General features: G+C 41.3%; 1 protein-coding gene across 2 annotated transcripts in view; it reads left to right on the forward strand.

Moving 5' to 3' along the window:
- LOC306831128 (kelch-like protein 29) overlaps positions 1–16746 on the forward strand; it is a 142158-nt gene that overhangs the window by 14105 nt on the left and 111307 nt on the right. The window lies entirely within an intron of this gene.

Genomic DNA, 16746 nt, shown 5'->3' on the forward strand with positions numbered 1-16746 from the left:
ATAAAAACTCCTGAGTTAAAAAAAAAAAAAAAAAAAAGCCAGTAAAATTCATTTTGAGATTGCAACAGAAGGTTACGGGTTGAGAATGTGAGCAGGAAATTTGTGCAGCAAGCGCCCGGTGCCTGGTTGTCTGATGTGTACTCGAGGTTCCAGTTGAGCAGGTGTGGTTAGCTATGGAGAGCAGCTGAAGAAATAACAGAATCCTCCTTGATACATACAGCACCAGCCTCCTCCAAATATACTGACCTTCTGTGGAGAGAACAGTTGATGAAAAGAGAAACAAATATGCCCGAGAACAGTGGATGAAAACGCTGCAGCTGTGCCACAGGAGCCGCTTCAGATGCTCCTGCAGATTGATCTGACAGCACACTGTGGGATTTAAGCTGTTTTTTTTTTTTTTTTTTTTTTTTCAAACAGTTTGGTCTACCTCCTCTGCTTTTTGTGAAACTTACAACCACCCACTGAGATCAGATTAAAGCAGACATGTCGAACGCAACACCATTGAGTCGCAACTTGCATGCCTGAAGCAAAGCATGCTGGGATGGAGAGACATATATGGTGCCTTGCTGCTCCATATGAGCTGAACTGGCAGCTGATTCAGATGGCCTTCTCTAACTGCTGTCTATCATGTTGGGTAAGTGACAGAAAAATGCTGCATGTTCGGGTTGATAATGTGGTCCATCACACCTCGGCTAATAACTTCATATTGGCTGATGTTTATTGATTTGTGCTTCATTTTAGGCAGCAGAAAATATTCCTGTTTGAGATTTCAATGTTTTTAAATATAAATTTCTACAGTCAGAGTAAAAGATGGAATGAAAGCTGGTTGAGGATTTTTTGGTAAAAAAAATTCTATAAAAAAATTGGTAATAGAATTCTCTTACGTTAGTCCACAACATGTCTCTTCTTGTCTAAAAGTATCTAAAATATCTGGACAGTCTTCACAGGCACATATCCCAAACCAGAAGAAAAATATACGTTTTAATGGGGGTTTATGTATTTTTACAACACAATTTGATTAGCACTGTTTAAGCAAGAACGTTATGAATCAATCATAGAAAGTTGTTGTGCAGGAATGATAAACTAAGTTCATTTGTCACTCAAATCTCATGTCCACACCTCGTCTTGGTTACACCTGAAATTAAATGTAGCTTGCCAAACTTCACCCTCCCAATTTTTATTTGTTTTTTTTTTTGCATCCGCATTGGCAAGAAATCTGAAACTTTTTTTTTTTTTTAGCTAAAAGTTCCCACTGGAGACTTGCGTTTGGGACATGCAAGAAGTGATTCCAACACATCCAAGCTTCCTCAGCCACTTGTGGATTGAGATGAGAGTCTTGTTTTGGTTGCAGAAAAAAATCAATAGCCATTACAGTTGGGAGACAGAGACTACTCTCCCTGTCAGTGTGACCCTTCCTGACGGCTGTCATCTCGCTTAATTGCTTTGCTAATATCATACCCACTCAGCCTGCATCTGGGTCAGCAAGGCCCCTCTGCTGGAGCTGACGGCAGGCTGTCCTTCATCGTCTCCCTCCTCTCTCCACCTTTTTTTCATTTTCTCCTTCTTTCCCCTCTGGGCTCACGTCAGTTAGATTAAAAGCAAACAGGAGAGACTCATTGTTCTTTGTTCCACTGTGACATGCAGTTTTGATCTTTCGAATCAAAAACATTTTTTTTTCCTGGCAGTAGAACGTCATTCATGCATCATGCTCTATTTTGGGATGAAAATGGTCTCACCATGATTTACCTTTTATATTTCCCTCAGGTGATGCAGGTCCTCTGTCGATCATCTTACTGATAGTACCATCTTAAGCAGCAGTATTATCAGTTTTAAAGGAAGCTTTTTAACTCAGTAGAGATCAAGGCAGACTAATCGACTGTTGTGTCAATAAAAAGTCAAAAGGGGTCGCAGTTTGAATAAACACGAGTTGTAATAATCTTTAGATCTCATTAATATCAAAACGCGTAATAAAGTGTGGAGTACTGTACATGCGGATGTTTGTTTCAGACATGCCTTGTTACTTCAGTCAATAGTTGAATTACTTTCTTCTTTAAAAACATGAACGTTGGCCTAACAGAATACTTACTGATATGAAACTTCACTTTCTCACACAGCTGTGTGTTATTATTATACAGTATTATTCGAGTGTTGGGGATGAGCTCAATTCTTGCCTGCAGTTTGTCAATCCTTGTGTCTACAGGCAGCCATTTTTGACAACTTTGCAAAAATACAGACAAAGAGACAAAGCTAGTAATTGTGTCAGCGGCAGAGCTCTGAGCCAGGATCTGTCAAGGACCTCATACTTTCCCTCAGCTTCCGGTTTAATGGAGCGTGTGAGGGTCACGTTGAGGTGCTCCGGTCTACGCTCCGTTCACACAGCTTCCCTTTCTTCTCTGATAGGCTCAGTGGGACAATAAGACTGAGGTGGAGCAGCTGGAAAAAGCATTAGTGGAAGACCTTTAATGCATTTTCCCATTTCAGCCTCACTACCCTCTGCTGGGTTGCATAATTAGACACTTTTTTTGGTGAACTAAAGCAATAAAACCCAGTTTTTGGCTCAAGTAGTATTGTTACACTTAGTAAAAATTCGACTTTAAACTAGTAAGGTGCAACATTCACACTTTCAGGTATGTATGAGCATTTAGAAGCTGAAGTTAATGGTCTGCTGGGACCAGACAGAGTTTTTAAGACATCCCCATGCCCTGATGGGCTGTAATCTTTGTGTCTCCTGGATTGCAATCACGGATAAAAAACTGTGGAAAGAAATGATTTCTACGTACGAGTGAAAGTCCAGCTGTCATCTAAACTGTTTGCTTTGGAGGATCTTGGGAAGTGAATAGAAGCAGACCCTCTGGGCAGCACAAAATCTGTTGTTTTGGAGCTACTCTTGGTGGGAATAAAGCCCAGATCTCACAGATCGGTGGTGTCACTGTTCAAACTTCATCCAGACTATGTACTAATGAGCTTGAAAACCTGCTCCCTCTCACTGAATTTCATCATTGTTCAGCACATGCCCTGCTGCCCTCCAGATAACACAGTTCAGACTTCATTACAAACACTGAGTTTATTATCTGCTTTAATATGCTCAACCGTGATTCTGCTTCAAGCAAGTCAGAGCACGAAGCATGTAGACTAAAATATCGAGACAAATTAAAAATGGACTGAAATTGAATATTTTACCGACCTTTGTAATCCCTCGTCAACGATCATACATACCGGGTGTGAGGGGAGTGCTGAGGTTGATGTAGCGCCCACTAAAATCTGATACAAGTTCAACTGTGAGCTTGAATGTTGAGGCTGGCAGCTGATGGGAAGAAACTGTTCTTGTGGCGAGAGGTTTTGGTCCTAATGGAGCACAGCCTCTTACCAGAGGTTTTGGTCCTGATGGTACATTTGAACCTGTATTGTCCATTGACTCTAGTAGTCTGGGACTTGTTTGTAATACGTCCTGCAGAGTGGTGGCCAGAACTCCCAACAGGATGGTACTTTCCCCCTGTGCACACATTCAGTTGCTTTAGAGAGGTGTTCGACTTCAGATCAGTCAAACATGTCTGATCCTCGTGTCAGACCAAACGGATAATAACATTTTTCTATAGAACATGTATTTTCCATTGATTCTTTGAATAACTTTAAAACTGCTTCTGAAAGAGAGAGGAAGATAAGAGTGCTCATAGGGACAAGAAAACATGTAACATCATTAGTGTCATCTTAAGAGTACTTGATTTGATGGGTGCATCAGCCACCGAGAACTCACCTCTCACAGGAGCGCCATCTGCAGCTGCAGCGTTCGTCCAACACTCCCAATCCTATTCAAATGTGAACACCAGAAAAATCAGATAAGAGGACCATGACAAGAACACAGTGAGGTTGAATCTGTGAGTCAGATTTCCGCCTTTTCTCCCCGGAATCCTTGTAAAATGAGCTTGTTGACAGGTGTCTTCTTAACTATGCAAGGCCACAGCCTCACAGAGGAAAATAAACAGAAGTATCTGCGAGAGTGCAGATGATGACAGGTCTGTATTACAATGATCTTTCTATTGCTTTTTAAAAAGGCGTCATTTATTTTTCAGCCTGGATTCCTCTGTATAAGTAGTAGATGTATGTACCTGCAGCTAACTGCTCGTTATCACATCTGACATCACCAATTGACTCCCATCTGTTTGGATAGAAGTCGCTTCACTGACTACAGTGAATGTCTGAAAAGCTGAAAGGCATATTTTTCTTACAAACCCTCTAACCACACAACACATCAGCTTCGTAGATTTGTGATATTCAGGCGCTTTGGTGTTCAATGGCTCACGTCAAATTACAGGATGTGTTTTGTCAGAAAATACTGAAAAAGCAATGGAGGAAAATGAAAAAGCTTGATTAAACCAGTTTTAGAGCTGTTGGGAAACAGTGGATGAAACAAAATAGTTTCAGTCTTTAGTCACTGTGACATCAGCATGTTTGTCTCTGGATCTTATTTTGGAGAATATGTTTCACTTCCTGTATGTTGGAAACATCTTGAACTGTTGGGGCTGGGAGATATATATCAATTTGATCGAAAAATGGGGTATGTGGCTAATCGAGATTTCCAAAAATGGAAATCAAGATTTTCTCTTAAACTTACTTTATCTCTGCCCTTAGTCTCCAATCACTCTAAACTGTCACTGTGAATGAACATGTATTACTTAATTTAAATGACCATCAACGCACACTCTATTATGTAAATACTGTAAAGATAGTTACCTCATGTTGACTTCCTCATCCTTTTACACTACTCTCCACTGCTCTATTATCTTATTCAGTCTTGCACATATTAAGTTAAGTTAATGTTTAATGTCTACATTTGAGAGCACAGTCTACCAAAGTGAAATTCCTTGTGTATTAAACATACCTGGCCAATAAAACTGATTCTGATAAGTTTGGTGGCAAACACATTTCTGATGTGTAGATGTTTTGTTCAGCGGGATAATCTTTACAGATGAACACCACTTTCATAAGATTTGAAGCGTTAAAGCAGCCGAGAGAAGTAAAAAGCTAACGTTTTGCTACAGGTGAACTACAACACGGTGGTTTTTTTTTTACATCACAAATGTTATGTTTAATCGATCTGTTCCGCGGTTTTAACAAGCTAGCAAAATCGTAGCTTAATAAGTTTATTCAACTAATATTTGCAAGATCACTGAAAAACATGACTAGAGGCTGTAAGGAGGATTAGTGAGAGAGTTCCTGGCGTGATGACGTTTAATCCCCGCGACAACCGCTGTAGTCTCATTTAGCCACTTGTTAGCAACCACCGTTTTAAGTATAGATAAAAACTCTAAAATTCACGTAAAGTAAACGTCAACATCTTTTAAGCTTGTGTTAACTACAGACCTTATTTCAGGCGTCTAACCGCAAACCCATTCCAAATCCCCATTGACTCTTAGAGTTACGAACCCATGGTGCTAAAATGCTAACTCACTTCTAGGTTTTAGGACTCATTCCCGTGTCCCTCTATTGGTCAGTCGTGTAATAAATCTGTGTCAGGCAGCTTTAAGTCCTCCTTGAGGTGCTCAAGTGACAACAATCTTACCTCAAGTCCTCAAGATGATTTCTGTTTGTAAGGGGTGAAGAAGGAAGATATTACATGTCAAAGGTTAAATCTAGAGCAATGACATTAGCTATAAGCACGTCTTTTGATTCTTTAAAATGTGTATCAAAAACAAGATGGTAAGCCAGGACTTCCCGCTGTATGACCTAATTAGTCATCCCATTCAATTTATTTTTTCTCACATAATTAGTCAGCACCATCACATTACGGCTAGTCCCCACATGAACATTCTTGCTTTGTGCTGCTTTGTTGCTTTATTTTCCTCTCGGTTGAGATAAAACTGGAAATTCACCTGACAATTTCCAGTTTATTACTGCAGTGTCCAGGTAGTCCCTGATCTAATTAACCAATGTCTATGAACCATTGCTTGAGAGTGTTTGAGCTTTCCGCCTGTGGCTGGATCATTGTATGTCAAGGAGCGAGAAGTACAGAGCTCTTGTAATCTGAGCATCTCTTTACAGAAACTGTCTCTGACCACAGTTCTAGGACTACCATGATGTTACTCTTCTGACAGCAGCTGAGGTTTAAACTGAGCAAAGAGGTGTGATGAGCTCTGATCTGTGAAGGAGTCTGTGATGAACCTGTGGGGGGAAAACCATCCTGAAACCTCATTTCCGCTGAAAGATTGAGCAGACTAACATGCTCGGGGGCAAGGCACTGAACTCTTTTTATCGCATCAGACTTTTAATTATTTCATGAACTCAGTCTCAGACCCTTTACTCCAACCTTTGATGAAGATCATAGGAAGATAACAGAGCCGCTGCTTAGGTCCCTGAATATTATCAGCATGCAGCATTTCTCGTCTTGATTTACCAAAACACATCAGGTAATTGTGTAAAGGGCGCTGTTGAGTTTGACTAAAGGTTTACCCTTCTGACACAAACACACACTAACATACTCAAGAGTTAATGAATTTTGCAATCCACACTGGAACCAAAGTAGTTGTGAAACGTCTAGTCACTGTATTGATCACAAATGTGGGTTCACATTGTGTACCAACATATAATTTAAATAATTAGTTTAACCTTCTGGTAATTCTGTTGCCTTTTAGCAAGAGTGACATTATTGAACTGTTTAGTTGGCTAGTGTACATCCAACGCTTTGATCCAGCTATGTATAGATTAATAGTGTGTCTGTAGACGTATTCAGACTGCCGTGTCAATTCACAATATTTACGCCCCTGAGGTTTCGCCTTCAATTCGAATGTCAGTGTGGAGGACTAAGGGAACGAAGTGATCCCCCCCCCTACTGTCTTTGGGGGTAGTACCAGAGACGTTACAGAGGTGAGACATATCAGCTGAACCAAAGGGAGAGCGCAGCGCTGTGCATGTGCATGTCTGATAGTGTGTTTATGTGGAGCTCCTGCTGCGCCATGCTTCCACAACGCGGGACACCATTGTTCCAATTCAAACGGTGGGACAAAAATATTCCCCATCGCGTAATTAATATGTATTCGAAAAGACGTGATGACAGCTGAGCTTAGATACTGCGTTTTGCACATCTTCTCTCTGTCAGCTTGGCTTTACACACCTCATCCAAACAGTTCAAAGTGTTGTTAATGCAGTGTGTGAGGGTTTCTGCCTCTTATACAGATAAACTGTATACACTGCTCTTTCCCCCTTTTACCTTTAAAGGTCAGAGGCAGCCGAGGCTTTAATGCTTATTTGTGTAATATGTTTGTGATTTAGACATATTTATCAAATACATTTTAACATACTGTGCGTGTTGCATGCTCCATGTACAGAGGCTATAGTCCTCCTTGTGCCGGCCACAGGCCAGTCTTCACCCTTTACCAGATGTATGACATCTCACTCTCTCCTCCAAACATGTCTCTCTTAAGCTGTCCTAATTATATATTAATATTTATCTGAAGTCTTGACAGTCCTTTTTTACCTTACTTTTCAGCCTTTCCCAGATTAAAAGTGGGCGTCCTGTCAGAATGATTTGGCAGGAAACCCCACCGTCAACACCAATGTCACCTCAATCAGCTGTGCTATGGTTTTTTTTTTTGAACAGCTCTGAGGTTTCTTGGACGATGGATGCTTCTCAAGTCCTTGACGAGTTTTGCAAAACGTGCTGCCATCCCCTCGCCCCATCTTGCATTTTGATTCACTGTTCTCAGCTTGACAGCAGCAATTACTGGAAATGTTTTTCTAAATATGCTCTTTGGCACGTCGGCACATTTCCCCCTGAATGCAGTGTCCTTTTTTTGTCCTTGATGGAGGCAAGCCACTTTAGGACAAGCCCACTTTGGCTGAGCACATGGGTTGAAAGCAGGTTTAAAAAGTATGTTCTGTTCAGTTGAAATAAATGAATTGTCTTCCATGTGTATAATCTCAAGCGGCTCTCAAACAGTAATTATTGCTTATATGGATGGTTTGGTATCTTCTGTTGAACGAGACATTTTCAGAGGCTGAATTAAAAGTACATTTCTGTAACAATTTTCTTTTTTCAGCAGCTGTATTTTTGTGATTTATTTTGCTGTAAGAAGGTATTAATGGTTCCATTTTCACGCTCACCCATGAATACTTCAGCCAATCATGCAGGTTATTTAGATTTGATGAGAAACTTTAATTAAAACTGAACTATAGTCTTTGTGGAAGGAATAATTAAATCACTTCTCAAATCCAAACAATGATGAGTTTAATGCGGGGCTTGCTCTCGCTGTCTGATTTAAGATTTTGCAATTATAGGCGAATTAACTCCCAACTGGTAGAGCTTCAGCTGTGACACTCGCTTCCTACAGGTAGCTCTAATTTCTTCATATTTAACCCAGAGATGTAAAGGTGGAGAAAGCCACATAGACGTAGTTATAGGCAGCCAAATGAAATGTATGGATAGCTGCAGGAGAATCACCCTGTCATCAGACATGCATGTCTGAATATGTGGGAAATAATCTGCATCGGCTCCCTTGAAGACGCTGCTGATGAAGGAGAGTGTCACAGAGATGGACTTCAGTTTCTCCTCTTTGTGGTGTTCTTTCTTTTTACACTCACAGCATGTCTGGCTTTGGGTTGCTCATTAAAAATAGTCACCTCTAACCACCAAGTTACAATCAAAAGATGTATTTTTTTTGTTGTTGCAGGGTTTGTTTTTTTGCCCTTATAAAGCTCCTGCGCTTATACTGTATCCCTTATAATTCATGGATTGGCTCATAACAGGTTGTATATTGTTTGATATTTAAAAAAACAGAGATGGAGGAGATCAACAGCAGGAATGTAGACTTCATAGGGCTCTGAGGTTTTAGCAGTCACCTGGCAGTCTCAGTTACCTTCAGCAGTTGGAAATGGCATTTGTGACACTCATTGAGTGAGAGTAATATATTCATCTCGGCCCTCAGCGGAGCAGACGGCTGTTATAAAGGCTGTGTGCCGTGAGTCTCCTCACACTGTCAACAATCCTGAATGACTTGATCTCCTGAGAATGGAGCGAAAAGCCAGAGATAAAGGCCTTAAGTTTTATATAGAACTGTAATGAAAAAGGGTATGCTTATTATTTTAAAATATACATAAAATATTATCAGAAAAAAACCCCTCAATGTACCTGTGTTTTATTATACTGCACCTGGGTAAGTCTGCTTTCACCTCAAACAGAATGGAGCAAACACAAAGCAAGATCGTCAGAAAAAGAAGTTCTCCTATATTTTCTCTCTCTAGCGCTGTGTTTGATGAAAAAAAAAATGACAACAGCTGTCAAGGAGCTGCTGAGCAAGCCTGATACCTAAAGTTTTATTTTTGGCCGTGTATAGACGACAGCACAATCATCCCAGTTTAACTGTATGTGAGAAACGCAGCCGCTCACCTTCTGTCTTCTCTCTGCTGTTTCCGGTTTTATGTCGCTGCGGCCTCCAGAAATATGCTTCAATGATCAACAATGTTCGACTTGTTTTACACCCTTAACTCCAAATGGCATGTAGACGTGTTAAAAACATCGCACACTTCCACTTTTTAGATTGTTTTTTTCTCCTTCTAGAAAGCAACTGGTGCAACCATTCATTTCAGATTTTGGAACATCATCTCCCAAGGATGATCTCACCAAACCTCTCATCACCTTCAGTTTTTGTAAAAAATAAATAAATATATGACCTCACTTGCTCTGCCCTGCTCCTTCATATATTCTCCGTCTCAGCTACACTCACAGAGTTCCTGTTTCACTCTGTCCTATCAGTCTTAAATATAAGATCCTTAAACTGCCAGTACTCGCACTTAAATGGGATGTAGTTCTCTTTTAGCTCAGATAACATGCAGTTTGAATGCCTCATGGAGCTAACAGTTGTCCACATCACAACATCCACTTCCACATCTCATTTGCCCCTATGGGTTTGATTTTTATTGACAACATACCTTTTTAAATGGAGTGCATTTTCGCAGATGACTCTTAGTTGTCGGCTGTGTCCCAACACATCCTCAGGGACACTTTTCATAAATGTCCCTCACATTATGAGACAACTAAGCTATAGTATATCTGTAGCCAAAAGAGTGATGTTCTGGGTGATGGATGACTACTCACGCAAAGTAGCCCACTTTAAAATGCTTGGCAATGATGCGTTTGTTGGCAAACGCATGCTTAACACTTTAATATCCTCTAAATGTGATTTGAACAGGGATGCAGACAAGCTTTGCAAAATAATTCAATCTGACAAATACCCACACAACCATTACAGTTTTCCCCATGCCATACTAGACAGAGGTACAGGACAGATATTGGTGAGCAACATTAGGTGTGAGTTGTGTGTGTTATGTTGCAACTCAGGACTCCTAAGCTGAGAGGGTCCATAAAAGGTTCACCTCTCCTCAGCCAAAAAAAAAAAACTGCTGCTACTGCGGTAGATTTCCTCAGGGGCCTGAGGGATGTCTAATCACACTTTAGCGTTCATCCCTGTTTAACGCCATCCTTCTGCCTGCCTTTTCCTTTTCATGTCACCTGCACTGGGATATTCAGACAACTCATGAGAGGGCGGAGATATTTTTTTTTCTCCCTCTCTCGTGTGACTATAGAGGTGTGATTGACTTTGCAAAAGGCTAAATCTGAGCTTGATGTGGGCATGCAAGATGGAGTTAGAAAAAGAGGAATCGATACAGCTGGATTGCAGTCACAGCTTAAAAGAGAGCAGCGTATCGCTCCCCTCTCTTCCTCCATCCCCGCTCCTCCACCAGAGGACCTGGAAGGCATGAAAAGTGGCGTCCACAGAGGATTCTCAGCACCTTTGTACATTTTGCTCCTTGTAAAGCAATCGTTTCCTTCCCCACCTCGCCTCTCACCTCCCCTCTTTAGCTGCCGGGACTGCTGCGTCAGCGTACCTTCGTATGGAGAGTGGCTCTCTCACCCCGAGACGTTATCGATTTGACCTGTTTGTAAGGGGGAAATGTTCCCAAACCTCTCCAGGCTAATTTGGCTGCTCTGCACGGCCAGGAACACCACAGGGCATTGGGGGTATAAGAGCTGGGAGACGCGTAAGCATGACTGCTACCACAGGCAGAGAGAGAGAATGAAAATTAAGTAACTGTGGTACAGGAGAACATACATGTGGTAGATTAAGTGACGTGAATTGCAGACTAACTTGCTTCATTTTCTTTTGGTAAATACACCAAAAAGTATATTTAAGCTTCATGTTATTTTTTCCCCCGCTTGTTTCCTCTAATGCAGCACGACCACTATGATAGGAGTGAAGCTCTCACATGTATCCACACACACTCACAAACTAGGATTCACATTCACATACTAGAGCTCACTGTTTACGCCAATGCTTGACTGTCCTAGTGAGCTACTTCTTCAGCGTGTGTGTGTGTGTGTGTGTGTGTGTGTGTGTGTGTGTGTGTGTGTGTGTGTGTGTGTGTGTGTGTGTGTGTGTGTGTGTGTGTGTGTGTGTGTGTGTGTGTGTGTGTGTGTGTGTGTGTGTGTGTGTGTGTGTGTGTGTGTAACCTTCAAGCATCCCACTCTTTGCCACTGGGAGAAATCAATGCCAGGGTGTAGAACAAAGAGAAAGCCCCCCCCCCCCCCGCGACTTCACCAAGGTAGACATTTGAATAATTTATTTGTTTTTCGTTTGCTGCAGACACATTTTCAACATGAAGACGTTTTCAGGGCACATTTATTGCTTTTTTTTTTTGGTATCTTGGTTTCTTTTTACTTTCTCTCATCCACCACATAAGTAAGATCTGCTGTGTATTGCCATATTCCCATGCTGTATAATATTGTAAGATATAAATCAGTAATTGTCTGTGGAACAGAAACTTATTCTGCCGCAGTGATTGTGTAAAATGAAAGCTTGATTGCAAGCCTTTTAGTTCCTCTGGATTTATTTGACACTGCATTTGCATTTCCTTTCTCTGCTACCAGTTGCCTGAGATATTACGCATACACTGATCGTTGAAAACTTCAAAACATATCTACTTTCCCTCCTTTTTTTTTTGCGTCAGTCTCCAGACTAAGTTTGCACACGTCTCAAAAGAAGGTTGCAAAAGAAAAATCACTCTTGTATAAAAAGTTCATCCAAATGAATCTCCAAATGAATGAGGCGGCTATTTCAGAAATTCCATCAAGCCTTCTGTGGTTATATTTCCTGTGTCTCTTGCATTTGTGTTTACTTTAAACGTGACTTGGGATGTCTCACTAGATTATACTTTATTCATTTCCTGCCTCATCACACCCATAACGGTATCAGAGAATCCACACCCCTCTCCTACTATCCTGTTTTCCCATCTCCTGTGACTTTGTGTTGCTGGTACTTCTTGAGTGACAGCCCTTGATTTGTCTGGGTATCCGTGGTTACAGCCCAGAGGCCTACGCTGGGGGACCTGGTCCTGTCTGCACTCTCTAAATCCGGAAACCAGAGATGGATGGCCTGAAGCCACCTCTGCCCTGAAGTCTGAGCTGTCCTTGTCTCTCCTGCTGCTCTCAGCTCTTTATCGCAGACCCTCCTCTTAAACAGAGACAATGTTGACAGCTTGTTACTGCGACATGCACTACTGTCTTAATAAGTGCTTCTCTTGATAGGGGGGAAGAGGAAAGCCATTTTAGATCAGGGTTAAAGCTGTGTTTTGTAAAGACAGCCGCTTCTTATTAATCCAAATGTTGTTTCAAAAAAAAAAAAAAAAAAAAGGATCATTTAAAGTGGAGCACTGCTTTCAACAGATCAGGGGTCCGTCTTCATCCCCCCACTGCTTCTGATGTGACTGACACATTTTTAACAGCTCAGACACTGGTACTTTTTTCTTGCAGAGTAACTATCAAAAAAAAAAAAGAAAGGTTATGCAGGAAGGAGGAGAAGGAACCACCAGTGTATCGGTGGTGGGGTTGTTTTAGACCGCCGAAGGCTCCGATAGTTGCAGGCTGAAGCAGCGATGCTGTGTGCGTGCAATCTCTCAAGCAGCTAATGAGAATGTTTAACATTTGCTGAGTCCACACTGTGTTGAAAGTAGTCATTCATCACTTTGCTGCTACTGAGTGTGCAGGATTCCCAACACAGAGCGTGAGGGTGGTATGATGGAAGCTGAGGGAATTGATTTTTTTTTTCTTCTTCAATTTGTATCTTTTGCATTTAAAGCCTGGGGAATTGTTGATGCTATAACACCAAAGATAACCCCTCAAGTCAGGATTTCCCAATGTCTTTGTCTTGTTTATTAGCTGATATGTTTAATATTTTAAATCTTAGCTCTACTGCTACAATTGGCTAAATAGTAGTTATTGTCATAACTGCCAAATCATCTACTATTGGATATACATCTCACTCCACAAGACATTTTTGAATAACCAGCAGTTGAAATCATGTGTAATCTCCTCCTCAAGGCCAGAAATATAAGGGTGCACTCACACTTGGCAATGTTGTCCAATACCGTGCTTAAGCTCGATTACACGCTCTCCCTGTTCCCCCGCTGGACTGAGCTCACACTGCTCGAGGACTAACTGGGCATGAGCTCGGAAAACCTCTTGCATGTAACGTCGTTATACAACTCTGGGATTTCTAGATAGTGACATCTGTCCACGTTGTGTACCCGTGCATGAACTGCATCGTGCTGAAGCACACCTCTTCCAAGCGTGCCAGGGTCAAGGAAGTGTGCCATGCTTGAGCACTGATCAGAGACCTCACACCAATCAAACCAACTAGACTTTAGGAATGCAGCACGTTAAGGCACGGTACAGATTGCCTCGTGTTCGTACGCCTTTTGTCATAAGGTATCATTAAATATGTTCCCCTCCCCCAATTTAATAACAAGAAGCCCATCTCACGCTTGTGTCACATGTCAAACACGTTCTATTTTTATTTTGTACCACCTAGTTGCTACCTGGCTTTGTGTTGCTGCAACGCCTGAATCTCTGGGGATCAATAAAGTATTATCTCATCTTCTCAAAGTGCTCAGTGACCGTTAAGTGAACTCTCTGCATGCAGACGACCAACCAGGGTTAACGTGAGGGAAAAGTGTGTGTGTGTGTGTGTGTGTGTGTGTGTGTGTGTGTGTGTGTGTGTGTGTGTGTGTGTGTGTGTGTGTGTGTGTGTGTGTGTGTGTGTGTGTGTGTGTGTGTCTCTGTGTGATATTTAAGCGTGGTGTGTGCTGAAAGTTGCATGTGGCCACCTCACACTCCATAACTTGAGCACTGCAGACTGAAGCTGTCTAGCACAGCATGGCTCAGGTACCCATGACTATTTAATCACCATTGAAGCCGAGGCATAGAACCATGCCTCTCGCCAGCTGGTGCGTGTTTAGGATGAAGCCATACTCCTGTGAGTCAACATGGATCATCGGACAATCAACATTTTACTGATGAAGTCTGATGTTTTTGTTCTTTTTTTTTTTTTGAGGAGAAATGGGAGGTCAGTAAACACTCAGGTTTCTGTTCTTGCTCCATGAGATTTGATCTGTTTTCACTTTCAACGGTGCTTTGAAACAAAACCCACCTCCTTCCTCCTCCATTTTTCATGAGCTCTAACAGCAAAAGGTTCATTTTTAAAAGGGCCTTTGCATCAATAACAGGCTTTCTATTTATGAAGCTGAGTGTTCAGCAGATTGTGTAACAACAGAACTTATAAAATAAAGTAGCCAATTTTATGGCTTAGTTGTCATGGCGATGAGTCTTGCATTATGTTTAGACTTTTACAGGGATTTTAGGCCCCATACAAAGTCCAGTTTTGTCCTCCAGGACAAGCATTGAAAGCCCGTTTGGAGACGGTGAAGGGCAATCTGCAGTGTGTGATGCTTCAGGATGACTCATTAACAGTTAACACACTCACAGACTTTATATTATCTTTGTGTGCAACAATGCTAAAATGTTGGAGAGTGAAAGTAAATAGAGAAAAAAATATGGTTAATAGAAGTATGAAGTGGGTGGATAGTGAACTGAATGTCTAGTCTTTTGTTATACCTTAAGTCCTTGCTTCAATTAATTCCCACCTACTTAAGCATGGAAGCGTGAAAACATTAAAGTTTTGCCATTTTGTGGGGTGCAGGTGTGTAGTGCACATTCCCCATGTACAGAGGGTGTAGTCCTCCAAACGGGTCGTTTGGGTTGTGTCCGACATCCTGCTCTCCACTCGGAGGTCTTTGCACTATGTATTGCACTCATCTGCACATTTTTTTTTTTCTTCTGACACACTGTCTGCTGCCACTAATAATAATTTAATTGCTTAAAGAAAAGGCCTCTCGCCCTGGCTTTGCCTTCTGTGTCTTCTGACATCTATCCAAAGACTCTTCTCTCTGCTTTCCTCTTTTCATATTTTGGGTATGATGGTCGGAAAGTGCTGCTATAGAAGGGTTGCTCTGGGGTGCCAGAGCTTATTGTCACGTCCCTGAATTATTGACGAAACACCAGAGACAGCTCAGCAGGCATAAATGGAAGGAGGGGTTACTCCACCAAGCACTTATCCTTTTTATTTGGTTATCTTGTCTTTTATCTTGAAGCAAACACTCTCACTCATGTTATTAGTCTTTGTTAATACAGTCGACTGATGAACCACCTCTGAAATGGAAGATGTTCATGACAAAGAAAGGGTAGAAAGAAAAATTATCCATATATATGTTAATACATTTAATATGTTTTTTCTGATGATACAGACCCTCTCATCCAAATTCACACTTGACATTTTGATAAATTTAAGGCTGCCAATGTGGATGCATACTATTGATGTTCGGTTGTTTAATTTCCTATCCATGTTTAAAGACCTGAATCGACCTCAATCACTGTCCGGTTTGGACAGACACAGACTGCAACAGACAATCAGGACTGCAGAACAAATGCGTTACAGATCACTGTACACCAAAACAACCCGTCAAAAGATCAGTTTCATTGCAAACTTACATAAATGTATATTTATTATTTAATTGAAATGATCAATCTCCACACACTCTAATTTCTAAAAAAAAAAAATCTGTCACATAACCACATTTTTTATTACCAAGTTTCAGTATCTTTTGCTCTACTCACCACTGCGCTATTATCTTATCTTATCTTGCAAGTGTTTCAATCGTTGTGTTTATCCACGATCCAAAGTACTTGGAGTTTGAAGGATTGTGATGTTAAGTTTTTTCAGGTTGTCATTTCAGGTTGACTGAAGCACTGGTGCTCTGTATTCTTTTGAGCTTACATGTGTGCACTCAGCGATAACCTTGAGGTATTTGTATTTGTTCACTGCATTACGATGCAGCATGATGGGTTCTAATGTATACAGTATGTGCGTTTGTAGCACTGTGCCCTCCGGTGTGCTTGTGTGTTTGTGTGCTTCATGGTTAGTCAGCTAAGTGAAACAACAGCACTGCTGTAGCATAACTGAAGCAAAACAACCTTGCTCTATCATTCACAAACTTCTCTCTCACACAGAGTCCCGCTGCCAACAGCAGTCCCACTACACAACTTGTTTCTCACGTATTGTAGTATGCTATACAAGCAGCATGAGCGCTTACACATTTAAACTATTTTTATTTTTCGATAATTTTTTTTCATATTGATCCACAAGGGGAAATTAGGTGTTTCCATTCTGGTATAACAATGCAACACACAGACATATTTATGCACAACGAACATGCACTGATGGAGAGACGTCAGAGTGATGGAGCTTTCCATAACACTCAACACACTGCAGCAGCTACACACGACAAATGTCCAGTTTGAGTTCTGACTGTGCTGAATGATGCAGGCAGATCAGCTTGGTGTTACAAATACAGTAAACACACGTC

The sequence above is a fragment of the Symphodus melops genome, assembly GCF_947650265.1.
Source record: "Symphodus melops genome assembly, chromosome: 1".
Classification (NCBI taxonomy): domain Eukaryota; kingdom Metazoa; phylum Chordata; class Actinopteri; order Labriformes; family Labridae; genus Symphodus; species Symphodus melops.